This window comes from Mytilus californianus, unplaced genomic scaffold, assembly GCF_021869535.1.
Source record: "Mytilus californianus isolate M0D057914Y unplaced genomic scaffold, xbMytCali1.0.p SCAF_9, whole genome shotgun sequence".
NCBI lineage: Eukaryota > Metazoa > Mollusca > Bivalvia > Mytilida > Mytilidae > Mytilus > Mytilus californianus.
The window spans coordinates 95,624,371-95,644,791 of NW_026262745.1; the positions used below are offsets into that span (position 1 = coordinate 95,624,371).

At 31.6% G+C, this 20,421-nt stretch overlaps 1 long non-coding RNA gene across 1 annotated transcript in view; it reads right to left on the bottom strand.

Annotated features, from left to right (window-relative positions):
• Positions 1–1,804: 1,804 nt before the first annotated feature.
• Positions 1,805–20,421, bottom strand: part of LOC127714181 (uncharacterized) — a 30,691-nt gene continuing 12,074 nt past the window's right edge. The window contains exons 2-6 of the long non-coding RNA XR_007987593.1: positions 17,510–17,533; positions 16,061–16,108; positions 6,675–6,740; positions 3,791–3,838; positions 1,805–3,096 (exon numbers count right to left, since the gene is read on the bottom strand). This is a non-coding gene — a long non-coding RNA (uncharacterized LOC127714181). The remainder of the gene's footprint in view (positions 3,097–3,790; positions 3,839–6,674; positions 6,741–16,060; positions 16,109–17,509; positions 17,534–20,421) is intronic.

The window sequence follows — 20,421 nt, forward strand, 5'->3', positions numbered from 1 at the left end:
ACGATGCAATATCTATATGAAGACCTTAAACAAAACTATTCTTTGTTCTGCTAGAAATATGTTTGCCCAGTTCCACTGTTCCGCTAACAAAACGATTGATTACAAGTGATAATTGATACAAAACTATGACAAATTTAATACATTGTTAGATGGTATTTATGGAATGTCGAATTGCTGTGATTTAGTCTCTTCCTGGAACATTGGTCAATATGGACTTATATATAAAAACAGATCACAATTTTTCTTGGCTCTACATGCGTGGAGTGCTATCCAGACATATGTAATGTTTTCATTATCATCTGCATCAAGCAATCTGTGTTATCATTTTTTTAACTTATTTTAACCATGCAAGGATAGATCTAGAGTTGCACAATTGACTAATTGTACCAGATTGACATATTTGTATTTCTGGTTAGACAATTGATAGAGTGCATGTCCATAAAACGGTAATTATAAAAAAAATACTTTTGCCTACATCATGTTTTTTTTTAACTACCCGCAATTGCAGCTTTTTCAAGTGTCGTTGTCATGCAAACAGATTGTTGCGTTTGCTTGCTTAAATGCAGCGACAAAAATAATCATTAAACAGAATAAGCAAGCATATGCCTTGTTTATTACTGCATTTTTTTTAGATCATGTCTGTGTTCTCTTCCAGTTGATCTTGAAGAAAACTGTTCGAGTCGAGAAGTAAACATTCTAGTTAGGTCTAGCTTAAATATCGGAATAACGCCAGTTTTTTATACGTGATCCCTCGATGTAGACTACTGTTCTGCAAGAACTGTACCCTAGTTACGATTTTCTATACTTTCGATGGTTGGCTTTAGTATATGAATGTGGCATACACTTGGTATTATAGGGCACTTAGTTTTAGTGAAGCTACGTCAAAACAAAACACTTTGTAACCTTCTATAAGGTATATGTGTTGATTTTGATATCTTATGGCGGCCGTCTTGGACAAAGCCGTCATATTGAAATTTCAGAATGGGTCCATGGCTTGTATTGTTCGAAGCACCCAGCACTAATAATATGACAAATTTGAACTACTATAAGGGAAATTTGTTGATTTTGATATTTTCTGGCGGCCATATTGGAAAGAGCCGCCATATTGAAATTTCAAGGTGTGTTCAAAGCAAATTTTCGAAAACACCCAGCACTACTACCATGCCAAATTTTACCTTAAATATGACCTTATATAAGTGATATATGTTGATTTTGATATCTTAGTGCGGCCATCTTGGATATAGCCGACATATTGAAATGCCAAGGTGGGTACATAGCTAATATTGTTGGCAACACCCAGAACTACTACCATGCCAAATTTGGTGCTTTTATCATCAATAAAATTTTGTCACCGATCTGCTGGACTATCAGACAATATTTTATGCTTTACTTTCCTGGCTTGGAACGGTCACATAAATAAACTGAAAAATCTTTTTGTTCTTTTGGTTTAAAGAAATTAAAGAAAGTGTCTGGATTAAACTGCTTTCACTATGCAATAGTGTTGTTATGAACAAGAACACAAAAACGGAAAAGTACACATGGCTCAAGCGTTTGTCATATTTATATATGTCGTTTCTTGAAATACATGTTTGTTTTGTTAGAGTGCGTTCCATGCCTCCTTTTTTATGTTATTTTATTTAATCTTTTGTTTCGTGTCGTCTCGTTTTGTTGTGTTCCGTTTCGTTACGTTTCGCTCTGTGTTTCCCTATTTTTCTGTTTTCACCCTTCATGGATTTAACTGTCCCCATTGTTTAGAAAGAAAAAAAATATTCGTTTAGTCATCTTACGCCTAAAAAAACATAAAGAATTCTTAAACTTTTAATCATTAAAAATGCAAACGTAAACACACTACAGAGTAAACAATACAAAAGAAGAAATAATGAATGAGAATTCGATATCACAAAATGACTGACGAATAGAAATACTATGCTTATGATTGTACAATAGAAATAATATACATTGCAGTAAACAAACATTTAAATACAGTTATCAAAAAAATAAATAATTTGAAAAATACGAATTTGGCTATAAGTATGAGTGCTCCTAATGAATGTTAGTCCGATTATTTTAATATACTGACTACTTCAAGCTTTAGTACCGAGAACTGTATTAAGTGTTATTTCGTTTTCTAGCACTGAGTGGACTTTTAGTTTCCGCTCCGGCGTCGACGTGATTATTGGTACAGAAATTCTTGAATTCTCTATAAATTAAAATAATCGAGAATATATAATTCAAAATACCTCCGGCATAGTTGACCTAAGGTGGATATGGACATTCGATTTAGTTCACATATTTTCTGAGGTGTACAATTATAAATATAGCCATCCTTGCTTTTCAATGGTCTTTGTTTAAAAACAAGAAAAGCAATTCAGACACAACAAATACACAAAGGTTTTTTTAAATAATGATTTTAGTCATCTTGATATATTATGATAATGAGTCGAATTTTACATCAGTAGAAAAGTTGCCTGGGGAAAAAATTTGATAACATTATAAAGTTAATAAGTAAAAACTTAAACAAAACACCATTCAGGTACTAAGGATTGAGGTCAATCATTTTATATATAGCAGTTCACTTCACATCCTTGTCATTTTAAAAATAACTTAATCCTTAGGCTATCAGTCTCCTGAAATTCCAATTCCTGTTATCCCAATATTAGCACAAATTGTAATGAAAACTAGAAAGTAACAGACATAGTGCATATAAAGATCGGTGCGGCAATGTGGACATTGACACAGATCGCTGTCAATGAATTCGGTACGTCTATACTTTGTTTTACAACAACAGCAGAACTTAAATGATTTCTTGTTGATTGCATTTGCTTTTGCTCGGCTCACTGCAATACGGTGTTTGTAATTAAAATGCGATCTAATCACAGTGAATAAAACGAACAATACGTGTGACACTAACGAAACAACGATTAGTGTTAGGAGGTGAATATAAAATTGGTATTTGTTTCCTAAAAATAAAACTGCTCTTAACTGTGAAATATTTGCCATCATAAGCGAGACGTCTGCTATGGTTTGTATAAAATTTTTGCTTTCTGAAAAGCGGTTGGAATTTTGATGGTCGCCTTTATCATTCTTCTTCTTCTTCTGAAAACAAATTGTGTACTAATATACAAAGCATATATCAATTATATCTCACAACACTTACAACAGATTCATATAAGTTAGATGAGAGGTAGTATAGTTTTTTTCACGGTAAAGAAAATATGATATGAGCCTTCACTGTGTAAAACAACCAAGATATGAAAGGATTGACTAACAAATATCTTAATGACATCGAATTTCCGTTTTTTTAAGACTTTTGCACAGTTCTTTCCCGAAAACAAACTAACAAGCTAACTAAAACCTGTAGTGTATATCTTACATAAACCTTATACATTTGTATGTTCGTTCTATCACTTTCATAAGAAACAAAAAATAAACCTTCCAACACCTAGATTGGTTCCCCTAATAGTGCATCATCCATAAACGGTAGTGCCATCCACTGTGTGGATAGTGATTCGGCCTTGGTGTGATTAAAAATACCAATTTTGAATATGAAGGTATATCTTCAAATAAATTACAGATTTTGGATCTGTCACTGTCAACCTAGAAACCAGACATCTGGAAGTGACAAGATTAACAAAAAAATACTTACTAATAGGCATCTTCTATCTTTTGACTTTTTTGATCAAATTTCCTACATTATTATTTTGTTTGTCCTATTTCATTTCTGTTTATAAGTCTATTCTTTATTCTACTATTTCGTTTGCATATCAATAACAAATGTAAACTCCTTTACCTTAGGGTCCCTTTTTTTTCTATCGTTTTCATCATCTTCTGGAACGACCTGAAATTATTACTATGCCTGAATTTTAACAAGTATGTAATAGTCAATTAGAGTTACACATGTTTTACGGCAATGCCTATTGTTATAAAAAATGTATATCTCAAAACGCCAGTTTGTCAATTTTTGTCCTGTCAAACAAATGCTTCAATTCATTATTTATAGATGATAATTTAATTGCCCAATCTTAACAACAAAAGGAAACGGTCATTTTTTGGATGTCTGCACCAATTTTAACATAACATTTGAGATATAAAAAACAGCACACTGATTATGGGTGTAAATCGTGTATCAATGGATCATTACCCTGTAAACGCAACAAGTCTTACACCAATTTGAGTTCGTGCAAATCCCTCAATTGTTCATCTTGATTTGGACATTGAAAAAGATTTTACGAGTTTTTGATATCGGAATACATATGTTGCCTCTTCTTTGTTTACCTATAGGAAAAGAATTTTTTCAGTTATTTCATATTTGTCTTTTATTCACTTATTACTCGAGAGTATTTTAAAATTTTCAATATACAAGTATTTGAATAAATATGATCATTTCTGACACATTCATGTGTTAATGATAAACCGATTCGTGATCTTCTTCAACTAGTCAAATTCAATGTTAATCCGTTTCATAGAATACAGAATATATCAATAATGTGATGATTTTAACTTTCTCTTTGTAAACTACCCATTTCGTAGCAGTAACATTTTCTCTGTACCATTGTTTGGCATATACATATCTCAATAAATACTTCACGCTCGTGCATGTTCACACTATACGGAATTCATTTACAGGGGTTTACTCCTGAATAAAAAAAATGGTCTCATAGAGTAATGAGGAAAAAATTCTAAAATCGACACCACCAAAGTTGGTTGACCGATACTAGGGGGGGGGGGGGGGGGGAATAGGATGAAAAGGGACAAGAAAGAAGAAGGTAACAGAAAGAAAACATGACCTAAAATGACAAAGAGGTAATGAAACAAAATCAAACATTATCATTAAAATAATATAAATAAAATCACGATAAACATTAATCATCAATAATCAACCAAATGAAATGTGGATTTTGATTTCACGTTTGATCATGTTTCGACTTCGTTATTTTTAAATTTAGCGTTCAACATTCATTTTTATCGCTTTTCGATCATGGAAATCATCAGTGCGGGTGTGTGTATATTAGACGTTTGCGAGCAAAGTCTCGGGGCAACCACGTATTTGGAGATATCACCTTTCTCTGAAAAAAATAAAAGTAATGGAACAAACCATTTGAATTCAAAAAAGGGGGGGGGGGTACGTTTTTATTTTTTTTCAACAGATAGTCACATTTTATTTTTTAAGAGAGAAGGAAAATGTGTTAATATTCCTTACAACAAAAGGCAATATATTTAAACTGATCATGAAGTTTTTGATTCTGTAAACACGGGGAACCGCATTTTCTCCATGAAATTAACAGAGTGGAAAACCAATACAAAATTGTATATCATGCAGGTTGCTTCTCTATAAATCCAGTTCGACATGTGATCTGTTCCACTCTTATTATCTTCGGAAAATGCCCGTACCAATTCAAGAATAAGGCAGTAGTTTTCACTTATTCCGTAGGTTGATAGTGTTTAATTTTGACAGTTTATATGGATTTTACCTTGTTGAATTTGCCTTGGAGTTCGGTGTTTTTGTTATACTATTATATTAGTTCAGCCCTTTTCATTTTGCAACGATTTGAAAAAATTAACTTATGAAAAGACAATGTTATCATTAAACTAGGGGCTCTAGGAAATAAGTAAAACAAAAATACCGATCTCCAAGGTAAGTCAAAAAATTTGAACGTCCATATAAACTGACAAAATCAAACGTTATCAACCAACGGAACGAGTGAAAAAACAATTGTCATATCCTGACTCGGTTCAGGCTTTTTCCGAAAAAAACAATTGAGGGTTTAACATGGTTTTATAGCAAGCTCAGCCTCCCAGTTCTATTTAGATCTATATACATTTTCAGTAATGGCCACTCTCCAACATTATAGACAAGAATATAATTCATGACTAACATTTTTGTGTTGTTGATTGTGTCTTTCTGGTTAATTTTACTGTTTACAGTTTCTATCTTCTATAATGTTTTTCCAAAAATGAAAAAAGGTTAAAACTGTCCTTTTATAAGGGCAATGATTATATAAAAAGTCATCTTCCGTTAGGTAGTCCCATTGTAGATCTTGTCTTGCTGATAATTTATTATGTTAATAGGTTTTTTTTATAAACGAAAGTTTTTGCCAAAAATGGAAAAATAGGGAAAAATTATCCTCAAAGGGCAATAACTCTTATAATTAGTTGACAGCCAGTTTCACTCATGATTGAAAAATTTATAGATCTTCACCTGCTGATCAGTTTTGATGTTTAAAGTTTCTTTCTATCTAAATACCTATTAAAGTTTTCAAGCTAATAGGCAAAACGAAAATAAATACTTTTAAGACAACTAGTGCATTTTACCCTCATGTTCTATTTTAGCCATGCATGTCGGTCATGTTGGTTGGCAAGCAGAATCACACTTTTTAAACTAGACACATGTATCCCATTGATAATTGTGCCCAAGTTTTATTCCAATTTGCCCAGTATTTTCAGAAGAGAAGATTTCTGTAAAATTTAAAAGTTTACCGACAACGACGGACGACCGACAACGGACACCAATTAAGTGATGAGAATAACTCTCTTGACCCTTCGGATAAAAGAAAAAGATAAAATAGATCAATATATTTGTCATGTTTGAATTAATTTGAAAAAAAGAGTTTTCTAAACAGTTTGGGGGTACTTATTTTTTTCAGTTGGGTCTTTAATATAAAAAATATAAAAACCTGAGGGTTGCCATGATTTTGCCATCTTTTTTTCTGTTTGTTCTGCTTTCCATTGTATGAATATTCCTGAAATTATCATAATACCTTAATTATCAAAAGAATTTAATAGTCTGAGTTTTGCGTTGATGTAACTGCCTTTCTGTACGATAAAATGTATATCTCAAATGTCCGATTGTTAATACAAATCCTATCACACATAAACGTCAATTCAGTAATTAAAGAATCATATGAGAATAGCAATATTTTTTTGCAACAGAGGTGAAAACGTGAGAAATCTGAAATAATAGAGGTAAATGATTATTTGAAGATGTGAAAAGGCCAACATAAAGGGTATTCTATATGTTATATATCGTCCTTAAGTTTGGACCAGTAGAAATGTTGCAAGATCTTAAGACAAGTCTTTCTTATACCTAAATGTCCGACCAAAGGGGTGTCATGGGCTAGACCAATAATTTCTTGCCGGCTACATACTTAAAGCACCAGTACTTAGTATACTACTCTCCATTCCTCCTCTTTGAAAGAATCAGGGGCCTCCATTTCCTCATTAAAATGCCGTCTTGAAGGAAGTAACATTCGGCCACTTTGTCTGCTTCCTCCTGCAGATCCAAAGAACCTCAGAGTCTTTATTTTGCTCTGTGCATACTTTCTTCTGTCTAATGAATGACTTTTCACGTCTGGCCATGGCATACGTACATGCTTGTTACTATGTGGTTTTATTATGGCCTTTTCTGAGCTACAGGAACCTTCAATGTCGGCAAGGAAAGTGTTTGAAAGGTCCATATAATCACCCTTGTCTTCTTGTCAATCCTTATTTTGTTTGCCATCGCCCTTGTAACAACACAAACTGGATACAGTTCAGCATCATTTATAGGTGATTTAACATCCACCATTGGTTCACTGGTAACAATTGGTTCAGCAACCTAGCTAGAACTTTCCCTAGCAATATTGAAAGACCATCAACATGGAGATTATGACGAACACCTACAACAACTGGTCCAGTACTAGTCATTAAATCTGACTGCAAATAAATACGACGGAGGGAAACATTAATACAGCCTTACTCCACACCCTGTAATAAAACGGAGGCAACAACAAGAGTCTCCTAGACAAAGGCAACACACCTTCTAACAATAAATTCCTGGAAGCTCTAGTGACCCGTAAAATCCTAATGGGCTGAGGAGTAGTATCATTAACAAGAAAAACAAACCAATCAGACATAAAGGATTTATAATCACAAAACTGGACTTAAAAGCTTAACTTGCAGGACAATATAACTTATTGGTAAGAAGGGGTGTCGTATAAGCACTGGACTTTGGGTTAATATCACTTTTATTCCGTCTCTGAAGTCTAAAACAATCAGCTATTACATGACCATTTTTCTTACAATATGCACAGGTCAGTGTAGGGTCAGATTTTGGACTAGAAATGGTATAACTAGACTGAGTCCTATTCTGTTCAACATGCTTACTATCAGCACGCTCTGTACTTTGAGTTTTGTACTTTCCGCTCGAAGTTCTTAAATGTTGACCTTCGAAACTTCTTTTATGTGAAAGGTTATAATTATCGGAAGCAACAGCTGCATCTTGCAAGTTCTCAACAGTTTTGTCATCTAAATTTGTGTTTAAGTCCAAACGAAACACACTGCTTAAACTCTTATGATAACATAAACTGTCTTATGTTATCAAAATTGTTATCTATTTTCTTTGACGTAAGCCAATTTTCAAATAAATTTTCTTTTTCTCTAGCAAATTCAACAAAGGTTTGTGATTCAAACTGTTTATAAGACCTAAATTTTTGTCTATATGCTTACGACACTAGCTCATAACCATTCAAAACTTCCTGTTTTACAGTGTTATACTCAACAAAAAAAAATTCTGAAGAAAGTGCTGAGTAAATTTTAGCGCCCTTGCCCACAAAAACACTTTGCAGCATTGTAGTCAAATAAGGATTTGGCCGTTTCAAATTTTGAACAATTTTCTCAAACTGTGAAAAATATTTATCAACTTTTTATCAGAAAATCTGGGAACCAAACGTATATTTTTGGTGCCCCAAAAAGTTCTGATTTTGACTCTACTTTAGAGTTGCTTTCTACTTTGGCCATTTTTATTTTTATTTTCTCCATCTCTAATCTTTCATTTCAAGTTATGTCTGTTAATCTTCTTTTTTCTACTGTTTTGATTTAACTTCTTTTTCCAATTGTTTTAATTTGAATTCGTCTTCTTTTTCTAATTGTTTTAATTTAAATTCATCTTCTTTTTCTAATCGTTTTAATTTAAATTCATATTCTAATTCATTTTTGTTTTATTTTGATAGCATCAACATTTTCTACCTTTAGTTCAAAAGCTTCTTCACCAAACATTTCTGTGTCAACTAATTTGTCTATTACCAATTTTTTTATCAATTGTTTTCTCATGGATACTCTAAAATCTATTTTAGATGTTCAGTAAGCAACACTAATTCCTCTTTCTTTAATTTATCCAACCCCTCCAGGTCTGGCGTTTTTAAAATTTTACTGGCATCAAATGCAATGTTCTTGAATTTTGTTGGCTAATTCTAATTCAATAAAATACTGAAAATCTATTTACTCTGAAAATTTTTAATCTTATATTTACGTTATCCCGGACGAGCCCCCAATTTCTGTTATGACCAGAAATCAACTTTACATTTTAGCAAAAAAAAAAGACAAAGATCAATAATAATAAAATTTAACAAGTTTTATTATACAATTTTACAAGAAATATTATACATGTTATACAAATTGAAATGTCAACTTAAATGTAAAAATATCTGAATGTCCGAAATCCTAGTCTTTTCTTTATCCGGATTTCTTCTCTTAAAGGTACCGGAATCCAACGGAATAGATATAATATAGGTTCACAAACTAGTATGATGCTTTTAAGGTAAATTAAAGTGTCAATCCAACAACTCCAAAAATCTTCTGAGAATATTTCTTTATTTCTCAAATTCAGTGTCTGTATTTATAGTTACCACGGAAACTTTTAGAACACTGTAGACATTTAAATTACGCATGATAGATTATGATCATTCTCGAATTGATATGCAAGTCAAATAGAAAGTTCTAATCATTCCACCAGTATCTACGATTGTTCAAGTGATTTCTTAACTGCACAATAACATTATTTTGTAAACACTTACAAATAGATCACTACCCAATTATGTAAACATCTTATAAGGCAGAACAAAACAAATTAGGCCAAGATAAATAATCATAATAATTACAATCTCATAACATTACAGACACTGAAAACCCAATAAAATATTTCGTGTAAACTAGTGGAGTCGTTGTCAAATACAGGTCAAATAAAATATCCATAGAGCACCTTCAGAAAGTGACTCATTGCTGACGAGTGATGCATACATAGCAAAGCGCGATTACCATGTCGACGAGTCCAATCTCGTTCCATTTTCAGTTTGTACGATTTACCCAATTTACTTATCTTGGTTTATATATTGAGTATTGATAAATTTGTTTTGAACATTGTTATAAAACTGTTGCCTCTGAATTACTTAGATATAAAACAAGTCATTTCAAACTCTAGTCTCATATATATATATATATTTATATATATAAGTGCCTATAAATAGCAGCACATGACATACAAATATATGGGAGTGTGGATTAATCAGTACAGAGATTAATTCAATTACACAAATAAAATTATAGATTGCCTAACAATGTAATTTTAACACACTATTTAGTATGTAAATATAAGAATGTTTAAAATATTTACAAAATGATGAAAATAAACGCAATATTTCGCTAGACTAACTAGCTTTATCAAGCGTGCATCTATCCAGGTGAAATCGGATGTAGATGATAAGAAACTTTTGCAGCTCAATGTATATGTTGCACTTGAAAATAATACATAATTTGGATGAAGTTCAAGATTTTTACAAAATTGGTAGTTGAAGCATATTAGGACGTTTTTTTTTTCTATATGCACATATTTATTGTTCGACGGACTACAACTTCATACATGTATATTATATTAAGTTTTGTGTTTTTTTTTTTATGATAATAAAACAAAGAAACATTATTTTCTGTTAATAACTGTTTTATTTTCTTTTCAATTGTAATTTTGTCAAAATCTCTTCCACAATCCCCAATAATTCTGAGAAAATACTATTTTAACTTTACATTTTTGTTCATATCTTGTGTTACAAGAAATCAAATTGTTCAAGTCTTGTTAAAACCCATATGAAAACGATACATATAAAAACTAGGGACTCTAAAAAGACGTTGCCGCTCACCTAAATATATGTGCATTGTCAACAATAATCTCCAACATTATCGACTAGAACATTAGTAATGAAAAAGTATATTTTTTGTTGACAAACTTATGTCGTTTACAGTTTCTCTCATCTATAGTTTTTGGCCATAAGGGAAAAAAAGGGAAAATTAATTCATCATTCAGGTCAATAATTCATATAAGGACTAGATTAACTTATTTGCAGAAACTATCTAGCTTATTGTTTTTACTGTTTTATTTTTCTCTTTAACTATATAAATAATCAGATGTGGTATGAGTGCCAATGAGACAACTCTCCATCCAAGTCACAATGTATAAAAAGTAAACAATTATAGGTACGGCCTTCAACAAAGAGCTTTATAGTATAGTTTTTGTTGAAAGCTCAAACAAAAGGTAAAAATTCTCATTTAAGGGTAAAAACTCCTACAAGTAGTTATCGACAATTTGGCCATGTTGACTTTTTTTGTCTTGCTAATCTTTTTGCTATTTATATTTTTTTTTATATCAATTATAGTTTTCAATGTAATAATCAAACTTTAAAACATGGCCATACCAGGACTAAACTTCTTAAAGGAGTCAAATGATGAATTCGGCAGTATTGACTCGTTAGTCGATCTTCCCGTGCTGATTATTTGTACTGTATAAAGTATATCTCAAACTATTATAACAGGCTCAATTGCAAAAAAGTTTAACAATGATTATGGCAATAATAGTTTACTGATGTTCAAATCTCGTATCTCGATAAGAGTAGCCAAATAAATGTAAAAAAAAAAAAAAAAAATAGTGAATGGCATGTACTCGCAGAGGATGTGGTACTACTGAGAAATGGAAGTTAACTAGCTGAAAGTTGAAATAATCGCGTTTGATACATGTTCTAGCTTGAAGTCGAGAAAAAGAGTAAGATACTTCTACTTTTTGTAGTATCCTTAATCATAAGTTCACTGGGAAATGTGAGATGTAAACACTATTTGAAATGTTTGTTATTGAGAGACAGGATAGTATCCCTATCTGAAAGTTAAATTAAAAAACTTTTCAAGATGTTTTTTCTTTTGACCCTTTTGGCCAGGTGAGCTAATAGGAAGATGTGGTATCATTGCCAATATGACAACTGTCAACTAGAGTAGAAAAGACGTGATGTAAGCAACCATAGCTGTTTTGTTCCAATTTCTAACTTCGTATTACGAAAGAAAGCACAACAGCAAATATTTAATATTTGTGTACAATACTCATTAAACTTATTTAAAACAACCATCTGATCATCTGATTTATAAAATTCGACAAACGATCTGGTTTTGAAATGAAAAACTTGTTGTAGAGATCACAAACGTAGTTGTTAAATAATTTTAAAGGTAACATATACAAATAACTACAAATGGTGTACGTGTTTGTCAAAATGTTATATAAGTCGCATACATTTATATTTGTTTTACTTCAGAAAAGCAGTGACTGGAACTACAAGGTAGGTTTTAACTGTGCTTTGATTAATAATATCCTTTGATAATTGTTAAAGAAATGAACACCATTAGGAACATTAATCTTCAATAAAAAAAGCTGATGAAAGAACTGCTTGTATTGGCAGCTTTACAAAAAAGCTTTGAAAAAGTATTTCCCTCACCACCAGTCATGGCCTTCAGAAGACCTAAAAACATCCGTGACAAATTAGTGACATCTGTATTAGCAAAGCAGCCTACTCCATCTCCCGGTTGCTACAAACAATGTGGTCGAAGGAACTGCTTGTGTTGTAAAGCTGCCAATACAAGCAGTTCTTTCATCAGCTGCGTTACTAAACAAAATTATACCATCTACTCAAATTCCAACTGTAAAACGGAGAACTCAATTTATATATTAACATGTGACACTTGTGGCATTCAGTATGTGGGAGAAACAATGGACAAATTTAATATTCGGCTCAATAACCATCGTTCATGGTACAAAACTAACAAAAACTGTCCCCTCACAAGACATCTTCGTTCAACGAAACATTCTTTTGATAATGTTACTTTCCAAATCATAGAAGTCAACACTGAGTGGGACACCACGGCAAGAAGGAGAAGAGAAAATTTTTGGATCCACCAACTCCACACTTTAGAACCTGATGGTCTTAACGAAAAAGATGAGAAAAGATACAGGAAAGATGAAGAATAATTTAGTACACAGCGTCGTCCTTTTTATCCTGTAATATTGGCCAATGGACGTTGCTAACTTCAACTACCAATTTTGTAAAAATCTTGAACTTCATCCAAATTATGTACTATTTTCAAGGCAGCTAAATTCAAGTGCAACATATACATTGAGCTGCAAAAGTTTCTTATCATCTACATCCGATTTCACCTGGATAGATGCACGCTTGATAAAGCTAGTTAGTCTAGCGAAATATTGCGTTTATTTTCATCATTTTGTAAATATTTTAAACATTCTTATATTTACATACTAAATAGTGTGTTAAAATTACATTGTTAGGCAATCTATATTTATATATATATATATATAATGTCTAAAAACAGCAACAATCAGCATTCAATCTATTTATATATATATATTTCATTTATTTAAATAAATATGATAGTAACCTCTAGAATTAATCAATGTAGTTAATTTGATGCATAATATCGATTAAATATATATACATCAAGAGCAAAATTTTGTTTTTAATCTGTGTCAAATTATCTTCCAATTATTATAATCATTCTCCCATCCTCTTTTCGTCGATTGTTGACACCACCGAAGGAGCTCATCACCGCATTAGCATTTACTATGAACAACACAACAGGTGCCACAAATAAAGCAGGATCTACTAACCGATCAAGAGTATTTAAAATAACCCCAAGTTTTTGGTTTGGTTCGTCTTTCGTTTTCTATAAACTTGCTTATCTTTCGTCGTTTTTCTTTTTGTTCTTGATTTTGTCAGATTGTCCCGACTTAAGAGTTTAGAATGTCGATTCCGCCTCTGATGAATTATTCTACGGGGATAGTGTCATTCACATGGTGGTCAAGGATTCGGTATTGGCATGATTAAATATACTTACTGTGAGTGTAGAAGTAATTTTTAATTTTGTTTAAATAACATTTATTAATGGTCACCGAGAAAACCCACAACCTAGACACAAGACTGCGTGAAGTAAAATGAGTGAAATAATACATTTTTAGTGTAACTCTAACATAATTGTTTAGCAATTTTGCTTTTTATACAAAAAAAAAATGAGAATACCTGACTAAGACTATTCTTAAAACGCGTGACATTCGCACGGAATTCTGTATTATCTGTCTCAATTCTACTCGTGTTATGATCAGAAAGAATCTTTTTCGTCTATTCATTTATATGCTGGTGTCAAAATCAGTTTTAGTTTACACTCGTTACTTAATTTGTCCTTTTAAGCATTTTTATTATAACTTCAACAAAGAGTCCTTTGAAGACGAAACGCGCGTATAAGTGTTTTAGCTGGATGGTGAATAATGTGTATATATGTGAATAATAAATAACTAAATAAAACTCATTATAAGTACCGATAAAGACAAAATATTAAGATCTTACGAAAGTGTTAGATTGAATTTTAAAGAATGAGTGTATTCAAAGGATCAAAAATCGCATATGAATCGTGTCGGTATATACAAGTTCAATAGACAACGTCACCATTATAATTTGAATGCAATTTCTTGTTTTCCATTATATTTGGCCTTCTAACGCTTTTTATTTAGTTTTGTGATTAACATCAATGTCTTTATCGATATGTAACTGTATTAAAGTTTGTACGTCAGACCATACAATGAAAAGTTGTCAATGTTTATCGTCAATTGATCAAATCATAATGTGTTTTTTTAGAGACACTATTACAAAGGAATCATCTATGAATTATATATTAGTTACTAGAAACATGTGTATGAAAATTGTGAAATACATAAGAATACATGATCTTGAATTCTTGACAATATTTTATGGAATATGACAGTTGTTTTCCATTCGTTTGATGTGTTTGAGCTTTTGATTTTACCAATTGTTGAGGGACTTTCTGTTTTGAATTTTTCTTGGAGTTCGGTATTTTTGTTGTTTTACTTTTTATAGATTGTTGGTTTTTAAAGACATTGTTATCTATTGATTTATGAGTTTCGAACAGCGGTATAGAGTTTTTTTTTACATTTCCTATGATGTTAGTCGTCTGAAATAAAAGTACAGAACCCATTGTGCATTTCTTGTTACAGTCTGAAAAGTTAGGCTATAGCACTTCGGGAAGGTGTCGGTTGTTATAATTGAGTTGTTTTTTTTTTAACTTTAAGGATCAATGAAAATAACACTTATTATCTGTGCTGCGTCCGAAGCGATTTTCTTGATAAACCTTCGTCGATTCATCGGAAATTGTGAAACCCAAAATTTGAAAGCTACGACTGTTTAAGTACCTGTAAATGTAAAAAGCTATATGACCAAAAGGGACCTGAATGTAATAGCCAACTTTATCTAAGGTCATCTTTGACTCAGAGGATTAGAACCTTTTTTAATAATTTCTGCATTTACCAAAAGATAATTAAAGTTATGTTATAAATCATGTCAAATCTCAAATATAAGTGTTTATCAAATATAATTGTCTTGCATCCTGTATACGATTTTATTAACCGAAACCATTTGCACTTCTTAAGCGTGTTGTACACCAATGACTTATAGAATAGTAATCATATTAATCATATGTATACATAACAACAGAGAGGATCAATAACCAAATCAGATGTCTTACCTATATTCTGCATGACACATCTTTCGCCTCTCTCTTTTATGAGTAAGCAATAAAATAATTGACAATTTATAAGTATTACTGACTCATGTAAATCATACCTTTTCAATATTCCTTTAAAACTTTATGAATAAAGAAAATATTTGCTTGGCTTACTTTTTATTTTCCTAAAGTTCAGCGTTCGCAAACACAATTATTTCGAAATTATGATTCCGCTTAAATAATAAACGACAAAATTTTTCATATACTTCATGTACTTTTGGCACTTTACCTCAATGCAAAAAAAGGCAATACAGTATCCTCTTGTTATTTTTCTTGTTTGATGTTTCATCTATTACTTTGGTTGGTTATATTTTTTCTATTTATCTTACTTTGTAATGACAGATTTATTTACCTGTGTCACAATAACGGTTGGTTCACTCATGATTAGCTGTCTGAATTCCTGCAATCGGAATATCTTTTTAATTGTCAATTAAAACTACACATATATGTAAATACCTATTTGGTTGATAGAATGTGCATGCCCAAACACCAAGTTATCAATTTACGTTATATCAATCAAAATATTAGCTGTTTTAAATACTAGTGGCCTATTTCATCGACCGAAAATTTAAACATTATAATCACTAGATAATCTAACCATCTACACCTCATTCGGATATTCGACATGAGGATTATAAAGAAATGCGCATCAAATGCAGTGAAAACTACGTTTACCTTGAAGTTCCTGTTATATAACTTGTTTATGTTTTCAAATCTGTAGGAACCCTCATTTAATGGATATTGCAGTTAATCAAAGCACAGTTAAAAGATCTTCCCTGACTATTTTTGGAACAACGTACTAACCTTAGAAAAGGATTGGGTGAAAATCAATTATGTGTCTATATGTATAACGTTCCTCGAAATGATATTTGTTTTCTTCAATAGCGTAAATATCAAGTATGATTACGATTGGGGAAATTATATAATCACATACCGAATCAAATCTTAGACTTGAAGCTATGTGTTTCCTTTTACTTTGCAATCAAGATGTATGTAGAAGTGAACGCTAAGACAATATCTAACCCATAAGGAACAAATTCGTCCGTGAAGGTGACATGTGTTTTACTCATTGTTGAGGGTTTGTGGTGACCTTCAGTTGTTTACATCTTAGTGCTCATTGCCAATCATAAAACATAATATATATATTTTTGCGGACCATCACCTTGTTAAATATAGATTCTACCACTGCATCGAGTGTGATACGAGTGTGATACGCCGAGCGTTTTAAATATTTAAAATTTAACTGTCGAGAGTGGATAAATATCGTATTACACGAGATTTGGTGGTGAAATCTGTTTCTCTAATGATTTTCAAACAATATGCAGGCAAACTTATTCCGTTTTTTCGAATGATCTGAAAAAACATGTGTTCTTTCTATGTGACGTCATCAGGCATGGTCGCCTTTTTTCATGCCGTCACAATAGGAAATTCAGAGGAAAGCAAGTAAATTCGACGTCATAATCGGATTTTAACCAATGAAGAACTGAGATCAAGCGAACCACACGTTGATTAAATTTTTTTATACAATGGGTGCAGAAAGGGATAAATTGACGAAGAATTAGAGAAACATGTTTAAATTTATTGGAAAACGTTTAACTAAAGCATATCTCTAGTAAAAATAGAGTATATGACTTTCGTGTTATCATCTTTATTATGCATGTAATGTATGCAACTAGACGCCTCATATTAAAAATAATACTAAAATAACAAGGTTTATTGAAGATTAATGTTCCTCATGGTGTTCATTTCTTTAACAAAACTATGAAAGGATATTATTAATCAAAGCACAGTTAAAACCTACCTTGTAGTTCCAGTCACTGCTTTTCTGAAGTAAAACAAATATAAATGTATGCGACTTATATAACATTTTGACAAACACGTACACCATTTGTAGTTATTTGTATATGTTACCTTTAAAATTATTTAACAACTACGTTTGTGATCTCTACAACAAGTTTTTCATTTCAAAACCAGATCGTTTGTCGAATTTTATAAATCAGATGATCAGATGGTTGTTTTAAATAAGTTTAACGAGTATTGTACACAAATATTAAATATTTGCTGTTGTGCTTTCTTTCGTAATACGAAGTTAGAAATTGGAACAAAACAGCTATGGTTGCTTACATCACGTATTTTCTACTCTAGTTGACAGTTGTCATATTGGCAATGATACCACATCTTCCTATTAGCTCACCTGGTCAAAAGGGTCAAAAGAAAAAACATCTTGAAAAGTTTTTTAATTTAACTTTCAGACAGGGATACTATCCTGTCTCTCAATAACAAACATTTCAAATAGTGTTTACATCTCACATTTCCCAGTAAACTTATGATTAAGGATATTACAAAAAGTAGAAGTATCTTACTCTTTTTCTCGACTTCAAGCTAGAACATGTATCAAACGCGATTATTTCAACTTTCAGCTAGTTAACTTCCATTTCTCAGTAGTACCACATCCTCTGCGAGTACATGCCATTCACTATTTTTTTTTTTTTTTTACATTTATTTGGCTACTCTTATCGAGATACGAGATGTGAACATCAGTAAACTATTATTGCCATAGTCATTGTTAAACTTTTTTGCAATTGAGCCTGTTATAATAGTTTGAAATAAACTCTATACTGTACAAATAATCAGCACGGGAAGATCGACTAACGAGTCAATACTGCCGAATTCGTCATTTGACTCCTTTAAGAAGTTTTTGTCCTGGTATGGCCATGTTTTCAAGTTTGATTACTACATTGAAAACTATAATTGATATAAAAAAAAATATAGCAAAAAGATTAGCAAGACAAAAAAAAGTCAACATGGCCAAATCTTCGATAACTACTTGTAGGAGTTTTTACCCTTAAATGAGGATTTTTACCTTTTGTTTGAGCTTTCAACAAAAACTATACTATAAAGCTCTTTGTTGAAGGCCGTACCTATAATTGTTTACTTTTTATACATTGTGACTTGGATGGAGAGTTGTCTCATTGGCACTCATACCACATTTGATTATTTATATAGTTAAAGAGAAAAATAAAACAGTAAAAACAATAAGCTAGATAGTTTCTGCAAATAAGTTAATCTAGTCCTTATATGAATTATTGACTTGAATGATGAATTATTTTTCCCTTTTTTTCCCTTATGGCCAAAAACTATAGATGAAAGAAACTGTAAACGACATAAGTTTGTCAACAAAAAATATACTTTTTCATTACTAATGTTCTAGTCGATAATGTTGGAGATTATTGTTGACAATGCACATATATTTAGGTGAGCGGCAACGTCTTTTTAGAGTCCCTAGTTTTTATATGTATCGTTTTCATATGGGTTTTAACAAGACTTGAACAATTTTATTTCTTGTAACACAAGATATGAACAAAAATGTAAAGTTAAAATAGTATTTTCTCAGAATTATTGGGGATTGTGGAAGAGATTTTGACAAAATTGCAATTGAAAAGAAAATAAAACAGTTATTAACAGAAAATAATGTTTCTTTGTTTTATTATCATAAAAAAAACACACAAAACTTAATATAATATACATGTATGAAGTTGTAGTCCGTCGAACAATAAATATGTGCATATAGAAAAAAAAGTCCTAATATGCAAATCAACAAACACACACTTCATGCAAACAACTAAGACGATAATGATGATTATAAGAATTGAGAAAGATCAGATAATTTTTTTCTGAATTGTTTTGATTCCATTCAAACCTTTCATACATGAAATTATATACGACTTCTACAATAACCAAGTCATTTAAACATTTATATTAGTTAATCTTTAGACGAGTTCAATGATTCTCCTTGTTGCCTTTTTTTTAACTAATAGAACAAAAATAATGCATTCCAACAAAAAAATCATTTCTTTTTGTTATTAAACATGTTAAATTTACCGGAAAAAAGGATAACATTCCAACAGTAGATCGCATATGCCTGATTGGGCATTAATTGTTTTGTATCCAATACTGTGTACGGTATTGAATGTACTCTTTATGAACTAAGCTTTGTCGGTGAAACAAGGCAAATACTACAATAAAGAATGGATGATTACAGGTTTAATGTTAGTTATCCAGGAATCAATTAATTTCTCTATTAATACTTTATCCAGCGTGACCACTTCATTGTTTCGATATAAGGGTTACAGTTAAAATTCACCAATCAACAAATAACCCATTTTGAGTACACGCTTTCAAAGAGAAAAGGAAAATTCTGTATTAATGAATAAGCAACAACTATTGCTTTAAGAAGCAATGATGAAATTGATAGTGGAGGTTTTTAATGCTTTGTTATCCTCTGTTCGAAAACCTTTGAGCATTCAATACCTGATTACGTCAATGTTAAAACAACACATTTCAATTTCTCAATATCCTTTTTCAAAATTACGCTGATTGACGACTCCAATCGAGGATCTATGACAAACATGCCGATTCAAGTTTTACCCTCGACAACTTCATATTCCTCGGCAGTAACATGCTTACAGTTTGTGGACCTCCTTAGAAGGGTTCGCTCCTGACACGAAATCTCCAGTTATGTGAAATGGAAGACCAAAGTAAATCGGCACTACATCAGTATGACAGTCACTGCCATGAATTAGTTAAAAGATACGATGTGTGTGTGTGTGTGTGTGTGTGTGTGTGTGTGTGTAAGATTTACAAAAACCAGAAAAATTGTCTGATTTGTTAATCTTATCGTATGTTTCCTATTCCCTATCGTATAAATTTTAC